Source organism: Microtus oregoni, unplaced genomic scaffold (genome assembly GCF_018167655.1).
Source record: "Microtus oregoni isolate MIOR12 unplaced genomic scaffold, Mior012 000004F_ref0000308, whole genome shotgun sequence".
Classification (NCBI taxonomy): Eukaryota; Metazoa; Chordata; class Mammalia; order Rodentia; family Cricetidae; genus Microtus; species Microtus oregoni.
This window is the reverse complement of record NW_024543063.1, coordinates 50215558-50240558: the sequence shown is the minus strand read 5'-3', so window position 1 is coordinate 50240558 and position 25001 is coordinate 50215558. Positions and strand designations below refer to the sequence as shown.

Here is a 25001-nt window from a genome sequence, read left to right as displayed (position 1 = left end):
GCATAATGCCATAATGGCTTAGTGGTCAATAAATTCTGGACATCCAAAGTTATGAAAAGTCGGTTTCTGATATCTGTAGGGCTGTCAAGAAAGATGAAAAATACCCTGGGACACAAAGTGTAAGTCTTTGGAGGAAGTTACACAAGGAAGCACTTAGTTCGCCCTGCATTAGACAGAACATTTTAATGAACAAAGCTAACAAATCATCTGCTGCTTCCCAGGTTCCCTGAGAGGTGGTTAACAGACTGCCATCCATTGAGCCATTTAAGGTGTTTGTGGGATCATTGACAAAAAGAAACCCTACTGAGAAGAGTTTGAGCAGTCGCTCTCAGGAGCTCCTCTTGGGAATAAGATTTGGGATGATGGTGCAGGGTGCTAGAGTCACATGATTAGCTCATATTTTCCGTCATAACACTCTGCCCCTCATTGCTAGGAAGGCCCAGGCATATGACACACATCCCACATAGTAGGAAACTGCTGAGCATTGACTCAGAGTGGGTTGGCAAACTCACCCTCAAGCGTCTTGACTTTCCCTGAGAGCAATCTATCTAGCTCGCTGTTTGATTAGCATCCCTGCTCCTCCAGAGGCTGTATAGAAGGATAGAGGGATATGGTCAGCACAGGGCACATAGTAGGATCTCAGAAAGTTGACTTTCTCTGCTATCCATGGTACCAGGTGAATTCAATATCTATTCTTGTTCTTTGGCAGAAAAAAAAAGCAAGAAAGAATACGAGCTTGGAGCAAGAACAGGTGCCTCAAGTAGGCTGCAGATGGAAAACGGAGGGCCCAGGAGCTTGCGATGCCCAAGCTGGCTGCGATAAAGGGTGTAAAAACAGGTGGGAAACCAATAAGGGTTGTGAGGAGAGTGAGAAAACTGGGATTTTTTTTTCACTGTTTTTGTCTGGGACCATAAGAGACATAAACTACTGGGTAGGGCACGGGCTTCTTCAGCTGCTATGTCTTCAGGAGTTAAAATTGTCACTGCTCAAACCCCTTGAAATCCCAGACTACATTTACCTGAAAAACAAACAGGAACAGTCTTGAAATTGAGACAGTTTATCAAGAGACTAATTATCTTTTAAGCCTGTCTGGAATAGTAATGAGCCGTTTTTACACGAAAGCAGACCCCTGATGGATATCTCCCCGTCACAAACGCGGGCGGCTTTCCCAGGAAGACGTTACTTCGGGGTAACTTCCCACAGCCACCCATATGTGAGATGAACAGTGGGAACAAAATTCACAAATGTACCAAGGAGGCGGGTGCTTCCCGGAAGTGCTAACCATCTCGAAAATCTCCACTGCCTCCTGGAAATTCTAAATGGATGAAGGATGGATCAGCTAAGCACATGAAATTATTCAAAGAGAGGATGGCCCTAACGAACACTCCATCACTTACAGAGAAATGCCCCAGTCTAGAACAAAGATTTACATTATTTGGAGGAGGAGCTGCTGTCTGACATAGTTAGTCTATAAGATTCAATGCAAAGGGCTGGGTATGAGCATGCATTTGCACATGCCTATGAAGATACTTTTCCTCAGTGGTCATCTATCTTGGCTTTTGAGATGAGTTTTCTCCTTGAACCTGGAGCTCACTAATAAGCTCACCTGGCTGACCAGTGAGTCCCAAAGATTGGCCTGTTTCTACCTCTCAAGCACTGGGATTAAAAGTGCACGCCTCTGGCTTTTAAAGTATGTTCCAGGGATTGAACTCAGTTCCTTCTCTCTATCCAGCAAGCACTCCTTAACTGGCTGAAGTCTCCAGAGTCCTCAGGTCTATTTTTTTTTTTTTTGCACTCAATAGCTTCAGAGTTTATTGGTGAGTCACCAGGCTCAACTTGATTTTACGTTGATAGCAATCCCAGGACACGGGTATTATTACGAGGTCTGTTTTTACAGAAGAGGCAGCAGAATCTTAGCATAATTTTTGGTTAGTCTTCTCCAGTTTTCCATATACAAAGGAGCTTTAAATACAGAGTACTGGAAGTGCTGACCACAGTGGGTGAGACCAGCATCAGGTAATGTACTCTCCATAAAGGGCATACATGGAGATGAACAAAAAAAAAAAAAAAAGATTAATCAAAAAACCAATATTTAATGCTATATTTTAAAGTCAAAATTATTGGAAAAGGCGAGGAGAGATGGTAAAGCGGTTAACAACAATTGCTGCTTTGCAGAGAACCAGAGCTCAGTTTCCAGAACCCCCACAGCAGCTCACAACTATCTGCAACTCCAATTCCGTATACCCCCTGCCTTCTTCTGCCCCCATGAGTGCCAGGCACGCACATGGTACACATGCACGCACGCAGGGGAAAGATTAATACGCATAAAATACACGAATAAATGTGCTTTAAGAGATGACTGGAAAACTCCATGATGAATAAAAGACAGTATCTTCAATAAGGTCAGGTTTAACCTTGCACAGACATGCCTAAGCTCATATCCTTTGTCCTCCTCGGAGCCCTGCTGCAGAGCAAGGCTACCACCAGGTTTAAATAAGTGGTCTGAGCCTCAGTGACAATAAAAACCAGCCTAACTGATCCACCACCAAGCCCGTGGGAAAAATGTTCCCAAAGTCCACAGCAGTTTGAGCATCAGTTCTGATCACACCAAACTTTCTCATATAGAGAAGGAGAATCCAGTGTTGATAAGCAGACCTCTATTCAGAGCCTTGCTTCACTGGTGGAACCCAATGAGAGCTGGGAAAATAACCCTATGTGTCTAATATTAGGACTAGGGAGGAGCCTCCTACCACTCAGCCTGCTCTGACAATTAGGTCACCATTACACTGAGGTTGTTACTGGACCTAAAGCCATTCCATATAAAGGAACTGGACAGGAAGAGGTGAATTTAATATCATCTCTCATTTACAAAAAAATCATTCCAGTGGAATGGACCAGGTGAGGGAGTAAAGGCTTTCAACCATCTGCAGCAGCATGGACATTCACAAATATTGTTTAAGAAGTGCAGAGTTACAGAAGCTAGAGTAAGTCTCTATTTGCTGCTCACTGCAGCCAGTAGAGCCATTTGCAGCCCTCAAGATGTCCAAGCTGGGGACCTGGGGAGATTGAGAAAACAGGAGACAGCACTATAGAGACCTGTGCCTGGCCTTCCGTGAGAAATGGCACCATTTCTCTCTCTCATACTCTCTCAGTTTTCTTCCCCTTCTCTTCTCTCTCAGATTCCTTTCTCGTTTAACATCCCAAGATATCAGATTCTCTGCCTGAGCTGAAACCGTGAACTGAGGGGACCAACACTTGCTCCCTGAGAGTATCCCGGATCTCCACAAATGTCCTCAAACCAAACTAAATGACAATAAAGTTTCGTCTACAGTTCTAGTGTGCACTGCTCACAAGGCCTTCGAGTGTCAGAGTGCCTTTTAAGAAAAGTTAAATCCACACTCTGGTCGTGAGTGAACAGCAGTTTACAAAACACTTCATCTTACTTTCCACTGAGTGACTTAATCGTCCCTCCCATAATCCATTAGCATTGATTCCTGCTTCATCAAATGTCCACAGATTCCAGCCCAGCTCAGAGCTGCACGGAACTCTACTGCTGAGCCACCAGGGAGGCAGCTCTATTCAGTTTTTAAAAAAATAGACAAGTATCCACTTAAGACAGTATTTACTTTTAATAGAGCTTTCCTCTTAATTATAACATAGCATTTGTTCTTTCAATTCTTCTGAACTTTCTTAATGACACCATCAAACAGTAACAAACATAAATTTATGCTGTCTGAAATATGCCATTTAATCATAAACCACAATTTCCATATCACTGAGGAAAGACAAAAAAAACTCAGTGATTAAAATTCCAATGACTGAGGACCAAACTTGAATTAAATTTTACTCCATGCTAAAGTTAGGTTTTATACAGCAATATCAGAAATCATTTAAAGGTAGGCGTAAACTATTGCTGCTATATTAAAACTCAACACTCCAAAGTGTTTACTGAAAATTAAACTGCAGTTCTTTATAATTTTTTTTTTGCAAACTGCAAATGCCTTGCAAATATCATTCAGACCTCTTGAAAGAGAGGAAATGTTATTGCAGAGGTCTCAGGATACTTCTCTCCTTCCCCCTCCCCCACCTCTAATTCATTCTCCCCCCTCCCCAAATCAAAACTATCCTCCTATCACAAAATAAAACAAACAAACTAACTAAACTAAAAGCATCATCTATCACCTGTCATTCCACCCATCTATCTGGCAGATAGCTGCCTCACTAAGAGCTAACCTTATTTATCCTCTGCCCAACCCCCACTCGGGTTTGACTCAGACAATCTCAAATCATAGAATTCCCCAACTTCCTAACACGGTGTAAAGTGAAAAGAAGAGACTGCCGGAAACAGATCCTCCACCTCGGAAGAAGCTCCTGCACAGCTCAGGAGCCTGAGCCACAGAAATGGGAATCTGGCCTCTCTGCAGAGGTGCAGACTAGGTTAGCAACAAAACTGCTTTTCATGATGCCCCTCAAAAGCAGAGGCCCAAAGCAAAAAGTTGGAGAAGGCCACCATTGCCCTCTAGTGGCCAAAAGTGCAATCTTCCGCAAAAGAGTCCATTTCCAGAGATGTAGAAGGCTCACAATGTCAATGTAAAATTATAGCAGAAAGATGTTTAATTATCCTCCTTCACTGTTTTTTTTTAGTATTTCTTGGTCAGAAAGGAAACTTTATATGACCATCACAGGAACTCTGATGGACCAGTAAATTCATATGGGGAAACCACACCATTTCCAACTTCCTCTTGCTTTTCTTTCCCTTCTTTTTCCCCAACAAACCTGTGGATTTTATTCCCTTTTCCATTAAAATTTACCTTCCAATATTATAAAAGCTAGATAACTCGATGTATTTCTGAAGCATCCACTTTGAAATAGGAATGTTGACCACTTCGAATTCTAAATAAAGAACAAAAGTTCTTGACAAATTAACCAACTTCTGATGGAATAACGACCGGTTTGATAAAAGAGAAACTCTTTGCAAATATATTTTAATGCTTTAAAATCATAGTGAACACATAAAGTGAACGTATATTTCTACAGGAATACTTGGAAATTCGTAGCAGTTCTGCAGACTTGATTGTGAAACAGGAATGTCCACTGCCTTCTCTCGACTACATGGAGTGTGTTTTGTTATTAGCCAAAAAATAGGTAGGCCTATAATCAAAGTAAAATAAAAGTCAATGTTGAAAATAAGCTCAAATAAACTTAGCATGCATTTTGAACTTCCAACACAAAAGGATTGGGGATGCAGATTAAAATCAGATTTGTGGGCCTTTTTTGGGATGATTCAGAAGAAAAAAAAACCAGATTTACATACAACCGATCAAAGTTTACATGAACCGAGTGCTTTTCCTTGGCTATTGGCATTCATGGATAAGGTTTCAAGACACACAAAGCTCATGGAAGTATGGTTTTGGCATTGTAAATCAAGCCATGACGTCAATGTCATGGTGATTCCCATATGAGGGTCGCCCAAACCTGAATCCTGACAAAGCAACCATGTAATTTTATTCAAAGTGAAAGAAAAGCCATGAATTACGAAGGGTTGTGCATTAAAGGGGCATGAAATTGATCCATATTCCCCCAAATGATGACACAGCTCTCCGATTCTGCACCCTCCTCCCGCAAATAAACATTCTGAGGCCACCAAAGTAAATGGGGAAATATGAGTTCTGTACCATAAAAATAAAATAGAGCTGTAACTTAATTTTTTTTCAAATTAACAAAAGATTGCATCTTAATTAAAAATAGAATTTAAGTTTCAAGTAATTTGCTTTAGTGCACTGATAAGCGTTCTGAACATAATGGAAGTTCCCGGGGTGTTATCAAGATGGCCCAATGCTTCCACAGGAACCCTTTCTCAAAAGCTTTCTTTCTTTCTTTCTTTCTTTCTTTCTTTCTTTCTTTCCTAGCATGCAACAAACCCACCTTGAACAAATCTGCAAGTCCAGCCTCACCAGATTATCCCATTTCCATTCTCCCTAAACATTTATTTGTTCATTTGTTCATCCCCTACCGGCAGGGGTGGAGAATGTTCTCTCTCCTCTCTCTCTCTCTCTCTCTCTCTCTCTCTCTCTCTCTCTCTCTCTCTCTCCATATGATAACCTGATAAGTATAGGCAGACTTTGAACTAACAATTAAAATAGTGAATAATGACAGTAACCATTGGTTATTACGAAGAATAAAAGTATAGACTCCAAGTACTTCAACATGTTAAGATTTAACGCCTCTGAAAGCAAGATGCAAAGCCCATTTTCATCCAGCAAAGTTTTCTGGTCTTTGGACGCCTGTGCCTGATCTCCCTCCACTGAGAGCAGCTTGCATTCCTCCGTACTGGGCAGGATAGATGTTTTTGCACAGAGGGTTCGAATTCCAGGGCCTGACTGGCCAACCCTAAAACTTAAGAGCTAGAGATTGTTTAAGGAACTTAGCATGCCTGTGGCTCCAGAGTCACTCTAGTTATGGCCACAGCTATGTCCCTTTGTTTTGTAACTTTTATTCCTTTGTTCTACTAGAAGAGAAGCAGGCTGCCTGAAGCCAGGGTTGAGCATCTCTGTCTTGGTTCGGGGAGGACTTCTGTCTCCTTGTTCTTAGGAAAACACAATTCCAACATTATTGAAATCAAGGTCAGTCCCTTCTTTTTTCCTCTGCTAGCCTTAGAGGCCCTGGCACTGGGCTGAACCTGGCTAATACTCTGACGTGCCTCCAAGGGATCCTCGGTCCTGAGAACATCTGTATGCGGGTCTCCTGGAAAATCCAGACACCTCGCAAAACCCTCGCTGCAAGCCCTTAGCGATAAGGAAATTGATTTATCCTCTGGCCAGATTGATTATCACTGCTGTCTGAGCTTAAACCGAAAACTTACTGCTTCCTAGTACACAGCTAAGAATGATCGGAGGAAAATAGGAGAAGATTTAGGAGCCATCGTAAAAGACTTCTTGGAGAAGAAACCAAAGGGGAGACTTTAGACAAATCTCTACCCTCCTGCAGTAACAGGCTTTCATTAACCAACCCACTCCCAGTCCTTAGGGACGACCCTTCTTAGTGCAGAAAAGGCACCATTAAATAATTAGAAGATGCAATTTCTTCATAGCGTGCGATAGCCTGTGAAATTCCTGCTGCATTTATCACCAAAAGCAACAGGGCTTCTTGGAACATCTAGGGAACCTTTCACCGCGGAAGGCAGGAGAGGGGAGCCCTGGCGAAAACCCGGTTTTGGCAAGAAAGAGAACAGGGAGCTGGACCCGAGGCCTCCTGGGTCCCACTTTCTTCAGGGACTCTTTGCATCCCAGATCGAGAAGACCCTGCCGAGGAGAGCCTGGGTGGGAGCGAAAGGGAAGGATGCCCCGCGGCCACCCCCTTCCCACCACTCCTGGCCCTCCCTGCAGGGCGGCTCGGAGGCCAAGCGCTGGGAGGGAGGCGAGCGTGCGGAAGCTAGGGAGGCTTGAAGCGCTCCGAGAGGAGGCGCAGGCTTTCGGGGAAGGTTTGACTCTCAAAGTTAACGTTGACCCTGGAAAGCTTCCTCTAGCCCAAGTCGGAGCCCAGCTAGAGTCTGAGCTGCCCACAGACCACCCACTACACCGCTAGGAGCTTAGGAGGGCGAGCGGAGCCCCCGAGGAGGCGCTGACTCGAGGGTTGATGCGCTCCCCAGCCGCCGGCCTCGGAGCCGCAGTCGGAAGACCCGGACCCACGCTATCAAAGTGCACTCCCCTCCCGGCCGCTTGCTTTCTTCTGGGCTTCCCCCGCGCTCTCTTCACCAGGACTGCATCCTGGGTAGGTCTTTACGGAGGTGCTGGAGGACCCCCTAGGAACCCTACAGTGAGCGATCCAGTCTGGGGAACAGGCACTGCGCTGGCGGGCGGCACCGCACAGGGGTCGACTTTCCCTAGAGACATGACCAGAGCAGTCTGCGTGTCCAGAGCTCAGCTCTGCAGTCCCTTGCCCCAACCCAGAGCAAATCCCCTATGCCAAAGCCTTGGTGCAACACCCTCCGGAGGGGGGAACACATCAAAGAGCGGGGGAGTGCACATCTGGCGCTTCAAACCCCTGCTCTGCCCTCGCCCACAGCTGGCTGCCTTCTCTTTTTTTCTTCTTTTCTGATTTTAAAAAACAAATATTCTTTTAACACCTCCCCAAGCCCTCCCTCTTTGCATTAGTGATCTCCATCAACCATCAGCCTCCCCCTTCCGTAGCGATTATTTCCTCTTTCTGCCTACTCCGAGAAGCCCCATCTAGACACGGACTAGAGACTCGCGGAGCGCCTCACCTGGGGCCCTTGCGGGCGAATGCGACCTCCCGGCCGGCGGTCCCTGGCACTGGGTGAGCGCAGTGGTGTCAGCCCCAGTCCGAGTCCCATTCACAAGTCGGCGGCGGCTGTGAGCGGCCCCCGCGGCATCTGCTCCTCGGCCCGCGACGCTCCCCTCAGCTGGCGGCGGCCGCGGAATGAGCCGCGGAGCGCGCTAGTGGCAGGAATGAGAAACCGGGGGGAGGTGGCGGGCAGGCGGGCGGGTTGGGGGGGGGGAGGAGGGAGGCCGCCGTTGGGAGGGAAGGAGAGGGAGGGGGCGGAGAGGAACCGAGACTGCTAGACGTGGAGAATTGGGCCTGGAGCAGATGACGGGGCCGACCCTGTCCGGGCCCCTCCCTCCGTGGGCCCGCGAGATGCCAAACCCCGGGATAGGTGGCCGCTCCTCCGGCCCCGGGTCGCAGAGCTTGGTCTCCTTTGGGGGCTCAGACAGAGTCTGAAGCGACTGAAGTTGGGCTCCAGGGATACACAGCCAATCAGAAAGGGCGACGGAGGGAAGCTGGAGAGGGCTTGGGAGCCCCCATTTTCCTCTTTTCCTGAAATCCGCTCCAGATGGGCTAGCTAGTGCCTCGACCGGCCGACTGGAGGTTGGATTGGATGGAAGGCATTGCCCGAGTAGGGAAGGCAATCGGGATTTAGGGAGTGCATTCTACTCTTTATCTGTTAGCACTCCGCCCTCTGAAAATCTCTCCACATTAACCGCTCCTGCCCAGCCACCCCCTTGCGTGCCTTCAGAACCCCAGCACCTATCCTTTGCTAAGTCGGTTTTCCGGGAGAGCAGTGAAGACACTGCAAGGAAGCATTCGGAAAAACTCAATCTCTGTTTGTTTTTTTTTCCTCAATTTTATTCTACCCTACATGGAAAGCCTTGGCTTGTACGCGTGGAGAGCTTCCTTAGGGTCAGTCCTGCCGGGAGTGTTCCTTGGTTTCTGCCCAGCCAGGTACAAGCAACGTCTCTACCCAACCCCCGCCCCTTAGTTTCACTTGTTGCCTCCCCCACTGGTCACCGCAGAATCCCCCAAAATCCCCAGAGATAATGCCATTCGGCTAGCGGATGGGCCTATGTAAAGAATTGCCCTGCAGGCGCCCAGACTCAGACTCCTGTGTATCCCTTTACCACAAGGACACACTACAGCGAGAGAGACCCCAACCCACTTCCAGCCCATTCTGGAGGTATGCATCTTCCGAAAAAAACGGCAGGGACTAGAAGGGGGTGGGGGGGACGCTCGTCATTCCTAGAGCTGTGTGGAGACGCGCGCTGTGAATGTGGTATAAGGATCCCTGCCTCATTGTGGACCTTGGGTTAGGACAAGTTTCCAGTCTGGAAGGTGATGGTAAGAGCAGAGGTGAAGTTCCCAGTGGGTGGAGGTTGAAAAGGAATCTTATAAAGAGGGTCGTGGTGGCGTGGCAGTAGCGACCCCGGGAAAAGAACAATAAAATAAAGACACAAGGGAAAAGCTGGAAAACGCAGCACAAACAACAACGCCTAGAGGGGAGTAAAAGGAACCAGAAGTTAGAAGGAAAGAGACCAACGAAAGAAGAGAATGCTTATATCCAAAGCGCAAGGGGAGGAGGACTCTTGAGGACCTAGGGAGAGTAGATGGTAGATGAACCCCAGCTCTTAGCCACCAGCCCTGAGGACCCAGAACTCTCACAGATTCATTGGTTTCCCTTGGGCTCTGGGAAACGTGACCAGGAACCAAGGGGCGGGCAAGACTGCAGCGATATCTGCCCTATGCTTGCGTTTTCCCCAGCATCTTGGGGTCCCCGTAACACTGATGTGGTCACCCCACTACCCCAGTCACCATCCTGCTGGGAAAGGAAGCATCTGTCACTCCGTGTGGAAGTGGCCTTAAAACTGCCCACTCTTCCTTTGGGGAAAGGGGGCGCTAAGCTTCCAGCTCCCACTTCACTGAATCCTCCACTTCCCTCGATCATGCCCAAAGTGCCAGGCCTCCCACCGCCGCTGCCACAACACCGGGCTGATAGCAGTTGCTGCACAGGCGGCCTTCAAGTGCTTCTCTGGAGAGAGCAAGCTTCTTCCTGCTCCTGTTGGCTCAGGGACCTAAGCTCTTTCGGCTATTAGGCTAGGTTTTGCTTTCTTCTTGTCTCTTTGGCACTGTCTTTTCATCTGAAGTCTGCACTACGCCCTAAAACTTTGGGCAGGTTCCAAACCGCCCCCGGAAGTCCCCACAATAAAAGAACACAGAGGCTGCTATTTAATCATTTCCACGTATGAGTGATGTTACTGGGCGGGCAGAGCGAAAAGTGTCCGACTCGCCCTAATACTTACTTCAATATGGCTCTGAAGAGCTACAACCCTTTGCCTGGATTTTTGCATCCTTTCCAAGAAGGCATGAAGGGAACAAAAGAAACCTACAGCTGGCACCAGTGTAACCACTTGCTAGAGAGAGACTCAGAGCCAGTAATGAGTAGGGCACCAATAAGGAAAGTCTCAGGGACTAGAGTTGGAGGTATGTACATCTCAGGCTAGCCGAAAATTGCCCTCTGCTCAGAATTCATCAAGTAACAATTGTTCTTTAGACTATCTGCCTCACGAATGATAGCATCATCAAGATTTAAAAACGAAGTTATATAGTGGATAGTAGAAGTGAACCCTCTTTGCATAATTCTATGCCAAGGATTCTTTCTACTCAAAATCAGAGGAAACGTGTCATACCAAGACCGGCATGTGAATGAATGTTCACAGCAGCCTTAGCTACAATGGCCTGCATATGGGAAACAAAGCAAATGGCCATGGAGAAATGAGTTGAACACATAAAAGTGATGTATCCATTCAATGGAATATTATTCAGCAGGGGAGAGGAAAGGGAAAACAATGCTTGCTGCCTCGTGAAGGAATTCTTAAAAATATGGTAAAAGCCAAAAACAATACCACAAACCACATGATTCCACTGATATGCAATGTCTCATGAAAGGCACGTTTACAGACTACAGATCAGTGGTTACCTGAGTGTGAGGTTACAAATCAGAGTCCGCTACTGTGGAATGAGGATGAAAGCAGTTTGTTTAAGTGCTGTAAATGAAATAGCAAAGTGATGGCTGTACAAATTTGTTAAAAAAAAATAAAACACCTCAAATGATAATAAAAAGCCAGGAGGTATTTCTTTCAGGGAGATTTTCAGGGCATTCTGTGACCTGCAACTAAATCCTTAGAGTAGACGTCTTGCAAGGCATTTGGAGAGAGAAAATCAAATGGAAACCTGATATTTCAAGTTTGGTTCTTATGGAAGATCGTCATAGGTCTATTTGGCACGTTTTGTCTTGGCAGCTGCATTGGAGAGTCTTACAAATGTCAAAGCAAGCTAGTTCTCCCCCTTAAGTCTCCTAAGTGATTAATTCCTAGGACCTAGACACAGGCACTCCAGCTCACTCTAGCTCCTTGTCTGTTAGGCACACCTACACAGCTCAGAGTTTGCATTTCAGGGAGGGAAACTTTTCTCTTTTTTGGTGACTATGTTAGGATCTGTCATAGAAATCCATATTAAGCACTTGGGTGGAGTAATGTGTGATTTCAGTTGAGATTGCAAAAGGAAAAGAATAAGAAGAAAAAAGAGAAGGGCATCACCAAGTTCTGTGAGCAGTAACCTAGTTCAGCTGCTTATCTTCCTTGCTTTTACCTTACTTTTCAAGAGAGGAAATTCGGGTTCAAGGTTGCCTGTGCCTTCCACTCCAGACCCCCGTGGAAGCTCAAATGAACCTTTTCTAGTCTCTGTCCCTCCTTGGAGCAGGACGGATAATTTCCTGCCTTCTCTTCATCAAAGGGACCAGGTCCCTTTGATGTGTCTCTCCTCAGACTCTGAAGATAGCCAGGGCCTGCATTGCTATTCTTTATTTCCAGTCAGAAGCCTCAGGCTCCCCAGACCTTCTAGAAACCTCTTGCTCTAGAGAGACATGTTGGTAAATGGCCTTAAAAGTGAGGCAAAATTTAAGCAAGGGCCAGATTTCCTCAAACTGATTTAGCTTTCAGATATGCCTTCCCCAAGCAGAGAGGACACACAGATAAATAGCAAATGAGAAAACCATTATGAGTCAATTCTAGAGAAATAAAGAGAGGAGGGGGAGGGGGGAGGAAGGAAGAAGGAAGAAAAGAAGGGAGGGAGGGAGGATGAGAAGAAGGAATGAAAGAAGAAAGGAACAAAAAACAAAAGAGAAAGAAAGAAAGTCATGTATCTTTGATCTCTGTTTGAATCCCTTTTCTGCCCTGTTGTGTTTCATTTTTCCTGGAAACACTTGAATAGCATCAGGTCCTTCAAGACCAAAGTAAGGCAAAGTCCAACTTGGTTAAATAGTGAGAGTTTATTGAGTTTACTTACAGGAGAGGAAGTAGCTTAGAAATATCTCTACTACCAAAAGACCACCCTGGCATGGCTTGTTAAAAAACTTTGAGGCACACTGCAGGACTTACAATTAGATCCAAGTGTCACTTCCAGGCTGCCTGATTTGTCTGAGAGGGTCTCTCAGCAGTCAAGGCTGATCATATAAACTTGGCAAAGGAGGAGCTGAGTGAATCTGGCCAGTTTCAGGGGCTTCCAGAAGCTATTGAATTGTTTCCTTCCTGAATTTAATGAAATTGCCAGGAGGATAAGATGTTTCCCCCTAAGTCTTTAAGATCTTCTTCCGGAGAACAATAACAAACAACTCCACAGCAATCACTCGGTGGCTGCATAGTTTTTAGCAAGTGCTTATCTGCTCCCAAATGCAGTTTCTAGATCTGTCAAATGGGATAATTGCCTATACCTCAACTACTGTGGCGATTCAGTATCTTCCCATTTCAAAACAATAAGTGTTGTGCCTGGAACAGAGACCCAACAAATAGGAACTATAGGATATTATTAATTATTAGATTTGTTTACCATATCTTCATTAATCTGAATAAGAAGTCCTGTTGTAATTATAGATTTTAATTGTTAGGATTAGAAATATGAATCTCATCCTAGAATATTATGACTGTTGTAAGCTGTAGTCGAACTACAGTTTGCAGTGAGAATATCAGGAGCAAAAGGGTCTGGGTCCATCCTATGCCTGACACAAATTCTTCAAATCACAATTGGATGAGCCATCCCCATTCTCCAACCTTCAGGCCTCATAGTTGTAGATGAAAAGTTTGTCCAAGTTGAACTCTGAGATGATGATGGGGAATTTTATAAAGCTGAAGTTTTGTAATTAAAATTTTCTTCCTCCTCATTAAAAGCAAAGCATCAGGCTGGAGAGATTGCTCAGTGGTTAAGATCATGGTTGTTCTTCCAAGGGACCCAGGTTCAATCCCCAGCACCTGCATGGTTGCTCACAACTATCTTTATCTCCAAGATCTGACACTTTCACACATATATATGCAGTTGAAACACACACACACACACACACACACACAGAGAGAGAGAGAGAGAGAGAGAGAGAGAGAGAGAGAAAGCATCTCAGAGATGCAGTTCCCGTTTCTACCACTAGGAGCAAGAGGCTTACTACCTCATGCTAACTCAGACTTCAGGCTTCTCCTCATAGGAAACTCCTTCAAGAGTCTATCAGTAATATTTTATTATTTTAATCACTCCCTTCTCACCTAGACTGTAAATTTCCCTAAGGGAACTGATGATACCTTTATGACTAATATCTACAGCCATTTCTAACAGCTCTCTCGGTGTCTGACACATACAAAAGACAACAAACCAGAGAATATTTTTGAATGAGCTACTATTTCTGAATGGCTCAAGATCGAAATGAAGAAGTCAAGCATTTTAATAAAGTAATAATAATAACCACTAAGTTTTATTCAGCCTGTTTTATATTCCAGAAACATTTATGTATAAAACTAACAATCCTCCAGATACTCTTTCAAAGCCTATATAGTTGACAAACAGAAGAGCTGGCACTCCTGTCTTCAGATGTGTGACCTTTCCTTGGAGAAAGCTGTGATGAACTTCAATCTTGATATGATAAAGAAGAAGAAGGAAGAAAAATTAACTTTGTTGCATATTCTCAAGGTGGAGGCCATCTTTCAGATTCCGAGGCACATTGCCTCATACATAAATAAATTAACTGAAAAGTAGATGATAACCAGATGGGGAAAAAAAGCAGAGAAGAAAGAGGAGAAGAAACAGAAGAGAGGCATTGAGATGGCTCCATATGGAATGGAGTTTTCCACCAAGCCTGTGACCCCAAGTTTTGTTACCCCAGATTCACATGGAATCAGGCTAGAACCCTGACTTCTACTTCTTCAGGCTGTCCTTTGCCCCCCCCCACACACACACACGTGGAGGCCGCTTGTTGATTCCCAGCTGCTCTGCAGCTCAGACCCGAAATAACCACACAAAAACTGTGTTAATTAAATCACTGCTTGTTGGCCCATTAGCTCTAGCTTCTTATTGGCTAAATCTTACATATTAATTTAACCCATTTCTATTCCTCTGTGTATTGCCATGAGGTTGTGGCCTACCAACAAAGTCTCAGGGCGTCTGTCTCCCGGGGCAGCTCCCTGGCTTCTCTCTGGCTCTGCCTCCTTTCTCCCAGAATTCAGCTTAGTTTCCCTACCTATCTAAGTTCTGCCATGGCAGTCCTTTATTAACCAATGGTATTCACAGCATACAGAGGGAATCCCACATCACCCACGCAGATAACTTTGAAAATTTTTTGAAAAAGAAACAGTGAAATTGTAACAAGAAGAAGAAAGCCGTAAGGAAGGGCATGGAGGTGTATGTGGAAATGGTTCCTTTCCATGTTTTGTTTGAATCTTTGGGTATGGAAGCACTGAATTACCTGACCTCCACAAAATGCTACGAATAACAGTATCACGAGTGCATCCTTTTTCTTTTAGGTGTAAATGAGCAACTCTTGTTTACCTTGTAGAGACCCCTTGAACATTGCGGATCTATTTATCTCTTTGCTATTATTTAAGGAAAAGTAAGCCAAATACAAGGCATGTGTATCCATTGCTTATATTTTATCTATCTAGAATCTCTTTTCTAGATTACTTTCTCTTGCTTACATTGTCACTTTGCCCTCTTAATAGGGATTCCTCTGACTCTCATCAGCATCAGCACTCACTCATGACTCCCATCACCACTGACCATCATTTCCTATCCCTTCTGACAAATGTATCCCTGTCCATAATGAATATATCTGCTAGAAATAGCATTGTGTATTTTATTGAATCATTTTTGTTGGTTGTCTCACCCTACTAAGATACAAGCTTCAGGAGGACAAAATACATATTCTCCCTTGTTCAATCCTATAACTTGAGCATCTAACACAGTACTGGGCATATGGTAGGCATTCAGTAAATATTTGTAGACTGAATTCATGAATAGGAAATGTATGAATAATGCTAACTGAATGAATGAGTCCCCAACCCTAAAGCAGATGGATCATCTGCTTGAATCTAAACACAGTGCAAGTGTCCCTTGTTTACAAAGTGAATTTAATGATGCCAATTATTCGCATTACAAAAAAACCTGAGCCTTCGATTTACCAAAGGTTTCTTTCAGAAGATAGTTAAAATAACTACCTCCTTCGGCGCTTTCTCAAAGATAATCCAATTTACAAAATGATGGGATGCAGATGACTTTCCTAGGGTGTATGAATTTCCTAACATTAAGTATACAGGACACATAATTGCAACTGCTGCTGCTTTCTGACTTCACTTTGTTTGCTGTATGGACTGGGAAAGTGGTTTATTGAAACACCTCACAGAAGACTATTTCCATGTTCATATGTGCATTCATTTACATCCCTTTTAAAACTCCTGAATAGAAGAATTTAAATGTGTTTGCTCTCCAGGAGAACTGCTGGAAATGTATTCAAGTTTGGGACTGGCTTGCTTTGCAAATAGCCTACAATTTGGACAACAGGACTCCATAGAGATCTGAGCTCCAATTTTCATGACCTTTCACTCAGGACTGGGAAAGGAAAGGCAGAAATCATCCTTAATCTTCCCTAATGTTCTAAACTTAAGGCGGGTGAATCTGCTTAGGAAACCAGGTGAATATTTCCATATTTGATCTAGTTGCTGAACACATTTCCCTCTTCCAGCATCTCTGGCTCAAGGGCTAATAATAGTGGTGTTTCCTTGTAACACAAGATGTACCAAAAACCGGAGTAGTTTGAGACCAAAGGTGCCTTGAGGGCTTTCTTCCAAGAAACAATATTCTGGAACAGCCTGTCTATTCTGATTGACAGTCTCTTTACTTATAAGATGAAAAACATGATTGGTCCTCATTGCATAGGCTTCTGGTCCCCTTGTAAAATTAAAGAGCACCGAAAGAACTCTAAGGCCCCAGACATGCTCAGCAAGTACTTTACTGAAAAGTTATGTCCCGACCAAGAAAAACATGTCGGTATTATTATTTAACGCATAAACATTTTTATTCATGTGCTTCCTATTAGCTTACATAGTATTGTGGACACTTTGAAGGTAAGAGGAAATTTCACAGCACTGGAAATTTTCACTCAAAGTCAGCCAACAGCTGGTCAATTGGTGAATTATGAAATAATGTTCAGTTGCTCAGGTCCTAAAGGCAATGTGACTGTGAATCTAATTGACATGGGGAAGGGAAGTTGATGTAGGAAAACATTATAGTGTCCAGAAGACCGGGGATGCATGTAGAAAAGAATATTTCATATGCTAGCAATCGGTTGTACAAAACCTTTTGGGTAAAATGAGATTTGATAAGTATTTAGTAACATAAAAAGTGATCAATAAAACTTCTGCTTAATAAGCTTCAGTATGCAATGCAGAGATCCACAACCCAGAGTTCTTTGTATTATGAAACGATTACCAACGTGTATCCACATGTAGTAGCCCTCATTGGATCGGTTTTGATGTTTTCATTGTTCTTCTGTTGATGCAGAGCTCAGGACTTGTCACTTAAGCAGATGAGGGCCTACAATTTAGACTAAAGACTCAGAATAGAGAAGATGATTTTGGATGAGTTTTTGAAATGGAGTCAAGTTTTCATATTGTAGTAGTTGTAGCATCAAGAGCAAAATATATACTGTGACTCATTTTCCTAGGACTAACTAAATAATTGAAAAAGGTACACTTTTCTGACTAGCAGAAATATGGATGATAACCAGTTGTGTGAATATGGGAATAAGAATTCGGCATAAGTTTCTAAAGCTTGGGGCTGTATGAGAGTATTTTGGACAAGAGGATGCTCAGAGACCTTCTGGTGACAGAGAGTTTCCTCATATTTAACTAGCTAAAAATTCAGAGTCTTTATATCTGACATAAGAGATATAGATTCTGGAATTTGTATGACCCCTTTTTCTCTCTGATTTTTTTTTCCTAAAATGAGAAGATTTGCCCCAAAGATTTAGATGTGTCAGCTTACTTCAAAAATCCATGATTACTGATTATGACCAACCCAAGGATGATTTCTGAAAGCTATCTCCAAAGGATATAAATACTGATTTCATATCTGTTGGAACTATTCTGGGACACAGTCAAAGAAGTCTATGAGGCAGTTATTATGATGGAAAAATATCAGAGATATTCAGGTATCCTAGAGCTCTGTGCAGAAGTCATCTGGGTCTTATATTGTCACAATACCAGCCTTTTATCACTAGCTTGTTGATAGTCACAGCATCCAAGGTTCATCACCTGTGATATTTCTTACTTAATATGTCCATGCAATGCTCAGTCACATTTTGCTCTCTCTGCTCCGGTTAATTGTAGGGCAGACTTCACTGACATAGAACATGGACTTGAAAATCAAACAAGCTCAGGCTTGAGCTCAGTTTGTGCTCCTTACTTAACTGACCGGGAAGCCTCTGACTTCTGCAGCTCTTAGTTGATAATGTCTTCCATATCTGCTTCTGAGAATTGTTGTTACTTAAAACAAATAAATTGGCTGTGGTTTAAATATTCTAAATTCTCAATGAATGTTTTTCCTTACTCCTTTCTCTCTTTCTATTCTTTCTTGTTTCCTTTCTGTCCCTACCCTAATACAGCATGGAGACATGAGGTGAGGCAGTTTGGAAAAATATCCCCTTCTCCACAAAGACTCTCACTTCTCTGATAATTCATTCTTTTATATGCATATCATCATCCTTTATGCTGAAGGTCTCATGTATGCCTATGGAAAGACATCTATATTATAAGAAGACCACTTGTTCGTGCTCCAGTGTGGTCAACTACATCCATGTAAAGCCTGAGAAAGCTTGGAAAGGAATTCTAGACACACACACACACAAAGCAAGACAAAGTTTAGCTGCATTTTTTTAGCTGGTGGCTTGCTACAGCTCTTTTAAGAGAGGTCTTTCTGATTCAGTGGTAACAAGACAAAAAGCAAAAACAAACAAACAATAAACCACACAGTTTCAAAACAGCGACTTCCTGGTTCGGCAGCATGAATGGCTGTGGCTCTTTTGGGAGGTCCAGCTATAGAGCATTTAAATGGGGTTTGTGACAGAGTACTACAACTTGCTTAATGACAACATAGACTGGCTGTGTGCCTAAAAATGGGACTATGAGCATGGCTTTCCAGAGGCAATGAACAGTTCTGCCATGTTGGACTGGGCGGAGCAAGCAGGCAGGACCTTGTTTGCCCTAGCAATGCTACTGTTTAGATTCTTAAGAAACATTTAGCATTTTGAGAAGCACTTCTGATCGGAAAATAATTACGGATACACAATAAAGACAGATTCAATGAAAAAAGCATTGGTTAGCCATTTGGTCAGAAAATCTGCTCTTGCCTTGACTTCTTGATGTTATGCTGTGTGAACTGGATATGCAGGACCCACAGAGAAATGACTGCTGAACTTGCCTAAAGGTGAGAAAATCCTTCAAGGTTCCTGCTTCATGAAAGAGTCTGCCAGGCATTCTGCAGAACACAGAAGTGACTGACATACTGCCAATATGGGCAGAACTGTCTTTGAAATGTCCTTCTTCATGGAAAAGTCTGCTGGATACTATGAACCTGGTGAACTGAAGATGGATGCCTCAATGGTATAAAAGAACTTTGGGTGACCATCCAGGCAGTGAGATGTCAATTTTCTGTCAATTCTAGAGTTTTGGAAGTTGTTTACAATGTACTTTCTGTTTACTTTTGGAGTCTTTGATGGAGTTGAAGAATAGTTAAACTTGTAGTTTTCCTTAGTTATGATAAAATACAAAGTAGATATAAACATAGTAACTATAATTCTTGCGTGATACCTGTTTTGTTATATGCAATTTTACTATGTTAAAGTTAAAACCTTCATTTTTATTTAAACAGAAACAAGAAGGTGATGTGAGATTCGCCTCTCTATGCTGTGATTGTCATTGGTTAATAAAGAAACTGTCTTGGTCCTGTGCAGGGAATAGAGTTAAGCAGGAAAACTCAACTGAATGCTGGGAGAAAGGAGTTAGAGAGAAGCCATGGAGCCACTGCTTGAGACAGATATGTTGAAAGTTTGCCAGTAAGCCACTGCCATGTGATAGGTTATATTAATATGCAAGAGTTAGAAAATAAGAAGCTAGAGCTAATGGGCCAAGTAGTGATTTAATTAATACAGCTTCTGTGTAGTTTTTTCAGGAGTCTGTGTGGCCGGGAAATGAACAGGTGGCTTCCTACAACACATCTAAAAGCCAGTAACTGTTAATAATAGTACTTTATTAGTTTCTCTCAAACATGCAGGTATATAGGACTTATTGAATGAATATCTTTTTATGAATATTACCAAAAAGTTATTGAAAATATGAATTATAAAAAATGAATGAAAAGAGAGAAAAGGGGGAACGTAAAATCTCATTTGTCATGTCAGCTCTTTAAATTAAGTTTTGGTGTAGAATACACAGGGAAAATAGTAAAGGCAGAATTCACTAGCTGTTCCAAAATATAGTCCTAGTTCTTTCTTCTGAAGCATGCAGTCATCAGGTACACTAAGTGACAACAATCCTTGATTGAGTAAGAAATGTTTATCAAATGAAGCAACATTCGCCATGTGTATGTGTAGTCTGAAACACTGTGTTCCTTTAGCTTTGCTTCTGTCAACTAAGGAAGGAGGAACGGCACCCCAGGATGCCTAATTTCCTTAAGTCAGATGACTCATGGAAGCAAAAGTTGGAATATGTCCTACAAAATAACCAATCATTAGATAAAACTGTTTGGATATGGAAGATGTATAAAATGAAGTGAGACATATTTTAAGTTAAAAGTTCAAGTATTTGCCAAAGGTCTGGTAATAATAAAAAAAAAGTTAACTAGACTATAGTGTAAAAAGAGTTCAGATTTCAAAGCAGAAGTGGAGCCAGAAATAGCAGCCAGTCCACAGCCAACACTGTTGCCCATCCCCAGGCCCAGCTTCCAGTAATTGCTTGCTCATGATAAACATCTTTACTTTGCTTTTTTAACAAGATGGCTTCAGGAACATTTATGTTTTTCTGGGCCAAAGTCCGTCTTAAATATTACATTATAAGTAGAAAGCATCCTCTGCAGAAGGGGCAGCAGCATCCTAATCAGGTCCTGTAAGGGAAAAGCAGAACATTTTCACATTCATGATGCTGATGGAGGAGATACAACTCCAGGTGAGAAGCTGTGTGCTTGGAGCCGAGGTACTGTGGAACTTGGGTAACCATCCTGGACCGTCTTACTCCTGCATTGCTTGATCTTTCTTAAAAGCAAACTGAGCAGTATCTAATTTGATGAGTTGGTAATGTTTTGTAAAATGAAAACATCTTATCTTATGATGTCATAATTCTAAATCCAGATGCAAGGAAATCTACTAAGTTGTATCTTTCTACAAAGACTCACCAGCTGTAGCACTGTTACCCTTGCACACCCTATTCTTCTAGCTTAGAACATGTTTCCCCATTGTTTTCTAACTCACTCCCATGTATTCTCTAAAAATGGGTTCATGTGTCTTAGCCTCAAGAAATATTGACCTGTTATTCTTTTCTGTTCCCCTTCTTAGGGCACCATTATGGATTTAAAGTCTGTTCTATGTGCTTTAAGCACCCTATACTTTAGAGATAGAGACCCTGAGCCATCGTTTTCAACATTTTTTCTTCCCAAATTCTTACTTCAAGAAGGGTGAGGGCTATTTATTGATATGTATATATTGATTTATCTATGATACCTATCATAGCCATGAAACAAGATGTGTTATGATAAAATAATAATAGCTAATATTTTTAATTCCTACACTGGCCAGGCATGGCACAAATCAGGTTATATGTAGGTTAATTTTATTTCACGAACAAAAATATAAATCAGGAACTATGGTCAAATTGCAGGAGAGAGGAAAGGAGAAATAGGAAGAGACAGAGATACTGACAGACACAAACACACATAAAGAGGAAGAGAGGGAGAAAGAGGCATGGATAATTTACACAGACTCATTATATTTCTTGATATTTTACTAACTCATATACCAAGTAACCTGGTTACTTTCAAGACAAATTATTAGATGGTTTGACTCATTGATAAATACACAATTCGGGTCTTTACTCAATGCTCTTTTCATTTTTCCATGGTATGTGTTAATAGAGAAGTTTCTAGAATGTGAATCACATGGAAAATTGTTTTGGGTGGTAGAGTTTGCAGAAGTGATTGCACTAGGGAGATAAGCTCACTTTGTTCAAATGCCTAAAGGCTGAATAAGAGTGATTCTATTCATTTTTCTCCACCCCAGGGGGGAAAACGCTGGGATTTATGGGTAGAATCTTCAGAGAGGGAGCACTCTGCACAAGCTAAGGTGGGAGCCTGAGAAGTTGTGTCTCTGCTGCAGGGAATGTGCTCTTGGGAAAGCGCTGTTTAGTTTTGCTTTCATTATTTTGACTCAGACAACATGTCCACTTGATATGTATGTCATACTTCACAGTGGACATCTGCTTTAAAGCAGAAAAAGCACTAAAGGACGGCCATGCCTTCTATGTATTGATTTTATTGGGAATTGTAGCAAGTATACCTTGAGAGTATAGGCTTGCACAAAAGATCTTTTCCTTTCCTACTTAATGTTCCTATATGGCCACCACTGTTGCGGGAGGTCCTTCCGCTCCTCCAGCCTATAGCCACTGAGATACCAGCCCACTGGGGCATGGTCTCTTTCCCTTTAAAAAAGCGGCCACTTCCCTCTCCTCTCTCTCTCTTCACTTCCTGCTCTGCCAGTGACTACACTCCCTTCCTGGTTGCGCAGAAGGCTGTTGTCTGGGACTGTGATCTCTAAGTTTTTTTCCCCTTTAAATAAATACCACCCTATTAGTCATAATTCCAAACTGGTGTGGCATTGTTTGTGACTTACGCCTTTAATTGGCACTCAACGTGGGGGCCGGGTGCTGGAACATAGCCCGCTGCTCCTACTACAACAGAGTGGCACCCGGCGTGGTAAAGAACTCCACGTAAAACCTGAGAGAGCTTAATTTTAATCAGAGGAAAAAAAAAAAACAGTTTAACACAGCTTTTGGCTGTTAGTTGGTGGCTTGCTGTAGAGAGATTTCCTGATTCAGCATCAGCAGCAGAAAAAAACGCTGTGTCATTTTAAAGCGCGGCTTCCTGGGGCTGTGCTGCCAGCGTGAACTCTGGTTTTAAAGCATTTCAATGGATTTTATGGGACTGGATGTTTGTGTTCCCGCTTGGGATCAGAAGGAGAGGGCTCTGAGACTGTGCCGATGGTTCAGCACTCCCTGCCTGTACCTGCGCAGACAGCAGAATCAGGCTTAGGCAGGCGGAAGGGCATGGCATGTTTTCAGACTGCGCAGTGCTCTGCATGTCAGCTTTGGCTGTAACTTGGATGAAAAGAATTTCTGTGCTGCACGCTCAGACTCAGAATTAAAGTGCTGAGTGCCGCTCCTACCTGGCGGCCCCAGAGCTAGCACAAAATGGTACGTCCTCCATTTTGAAATTTTCCTGACTCAGCAGCAGGAAAAAAACTGGCTTTTTTAAAATGCCTGCTTTCTGAGCTGTGCTGCCATTGTGATTTGTCTCCTGCAGGAGACAGAGCTTTTGAATGGAGCATTTGGAGTAAAGTGCTATGATTTGTTTGATGGCAACTAGACTGCTGTGTGCCTAAAAGGGGGACATTGCGTGCTGCAGCTCAGAGGCACAAGCAGCTCCGCCATGCTAGTGGTGCAATGTGCAAGGATCAGAGGTGTGAGCGGCTCTGCCATGTTGGACTGGGCAGGGCCAGCAGGCAGTATCTGTTTTTGACCTAGGAATGTCACAGCTTAGATTCTTAAGCGCTTAGTGATTTAAAGGCACAAAACAAAGTGCTCCTGGATAGTAAAAAAAAAAAAAATTACAGATTCACAATAAAACAGATTCAGACACTATTGGATGAATGTACATAGGCTTGAGAGAGAAAAGAGAAAGAATATAGAAATAAAGTTAATGGTTTAAAAAAAAGGTAAAGTCTTTAAAGAGACAGTACAGAGAGTTATAGATGAAGAGAAATAAAGAAAAATAAGCCACATAAAATTGGAAAATTCACAGAGAGTCTGGATTATGTACATTGTGTTTTCTTTAAAATTTTTGACTGTGAAGGAGCTAAGTACAGAGAGACATTTCATTACATGGGCTGCCAAGCTAAACCAGAATGGATATAAGGGTATTACGATTTCAAAATTTGCGTCTAAGGATATGAGGCTTTGGAGCAGGTCTTCTTTTGTTTTCACAGAGGACCAGCCCCTGTGGATTGCATCTATCCCAATATAGTATGATAGACCACGACCTCCCAAAAAGTTTCTGTGAACACCCTCAAAAAATTACTTCACTCAACTGCCAACTGAGATGAACCTGACACACAGGTTACACCCTAAACAATCTGAAAAACAGCGTCCCCATTCAGCAGGAAGCAGTTTGGAGAGAAAAAAAACTGTGCCCATGTTCCCAAAATATTGTTTATAAATGTTCTTTTACATTTAAAGGGGGATATGATATAGGTATAAATAATTTGCATTGGTATGGATTTTACAGTCAATTTTGTTATATGTATATGTATTTCTGATTTTGATTAAGGTATTGTGATTGTGTAGTTCATTTTTAAAATGTAATGTATAATTAGGAAATATAGGTTGTTGATGGATAATCATAAATAATAGTCAAGTTTGTAGTCATGTTATTTGGATTTTCTAGATATATAGAGATACATTTCAGAAAGGCATTCTTCATATCTCTTAAAGGCTGCAGAATATGGCATTTAAAATATTTTAATAACTTAGGACTTTTCATGACAATGAGACATGTCTGCTCCTGGCAGCACCAATCTACTTCAAGAGGAAGATGGGCATTGAAGAGGCTCGTTATGGAGTTTGATAGCCATTTGGGCAAGAAACTGTTCTTGCCTGGACTGTTGCATAAACTGGACAAAGAGAACCCGCAGAGAGAGGACTGCTGAACTTGCCTAAAGGTGAGATGGTCTTTAGGGGTTCCTGACTCATTAAAGAGTCTGCGAGACATTCTGCAGGACACAGCAGAAAGTGACTGAACTGTCTTTGGAGTTTTCTGCTTGATGAAAATGTCTGCTGGATACTGTGGGCCTGAAGGCCAAAGATGGATGCCCCAACAGGACAGAGGAACTTTGGGTGACTGTCCAGGCAGCGAGATGTCTCTGTCATTTCTAGAGTTTTGATTTCTTGTTTGCTTAGGTAATATTATATCCTTCTGGAGTCTTTGATGGAGATGAAGAATGGATAGATAGTTATAGTTTTCCTTAGTTATGAAAAAAGATAAAATAGATATAAATATTGTAACTGTAATTCTTGCTTGATAAC

At 42.8% G+C, this 25001-nt stretch overlaps 1 protein-coding gene across 2 annotated transcripts in view; it reads right to left on the bottom strand.

Annotated features, from left to right (window-relative positions):
• Positions 1-8481, bottom strand: part of Cdh11 (cadherin 11) — a 152999-nt gene extending 144518 nt beyond the window's left edge. For both annotated transcript variants that reach the window (XM_041650143.1, XM_041650145.1), the window contains exon 1: positions 8264-8481. The gene's annotated coding sequence lies outside the window, so the exon portion shown is untranslated. The remainder of the gene's footprint in view (positions 1-8263) is intronic.
• Positions 8482-25001: the final 16520 nt, after the last annotated feature.